Here is a 1,026-nt window from a genome sequence, read left to right on the forward strand (position 1 = left end):
GCTATTGCTCATATGTCTTACAAAACAGGCCAAAACCACACTATATAGTGGACAACATAATTCGAGAGTGGGGCCTCGAGCTGGTGGATCTGCCACTTGCCCACCCAGAGCTCAATGCCATTGAGCAAGTATGGGCGTGTATGAAACGTCATGTGCGTTCATCTTTACAGCGATTCACTCGGGCAGACTTGCAGGAAAGACTGAAAGATGGCAAGCTTTTGGCCACTAAAAGTGTGTGGGGGTCTGCACCGAAACAATCTCGAGCCTTTGAGGATGGGTATAGGTCAATGGACAACATTCAAGAGCCTGTTGGACCTATCATTATAAACTTAGACAACGATGACGAGGATATAGAAGACCTATACCTGGATGATTACGATGATGAGAATGAATAAGAATTATTTTGGCTGTGTGTTCTCTACTTTCTTTTTTTCTTCCCTTTACTCGTGTGAAAATATTGATTTTTGTATTTTTAACGAAACTTCTTTACTTATTTATATATACATATATATATATATATATATATATATATATATATATATATATATATATATATATATATACATATATATATTATATACATATATATAATATACATTTATATATATATATATATATATATATATATATATATATATATATATATTTATATATATATATATATATATATATATATATATATATATATATATATATATATATATATATATACATACTGTATATATATAGATATATATATATATATATATATATATATATATATATATATATATATATATATATATATATATATATATAGAAATATATATATATATATATATATATATATATATATATATATATATATATATATATATATATATATATATATATATATATAAAGTATTATATATATATATATATATATATATATATATACATATATATATATATATATGTATATATATATATAAATATATATATATATATATATATATACATATATATATATATATATATATATATATACATATATATATATATATA

General features: G+C 21.5%; 1 pseudogene; it reads left to right on the forward strand.

The window, feature by feature from the left end:
- LOC137618139 (uncharacterized) overlaps positions 1-229 on the forward strand; it is a 6,321-nt pseudogene extending 6,092 nt beyond the window's left edge.
- The last annotated feature ends 797 nt before the right edge of the window (positions 230-1,026 follow it).

The sequence above is a fragment of the Palaemon carinicauda genome, chromosome 2, assembly GCF_036898095.1.
Source record: "Palaemon carinicauda isolate YSFRI2023 chromosome 2, ASM3689809v2, whole genome shotgun sequence".
Lineage (NCBI taxonomy): Eukaryota > Metazoa > Arthropoda > Malacostraca > Decapoda > Palaemonidae > Palaemon > Palaemon carinicauda.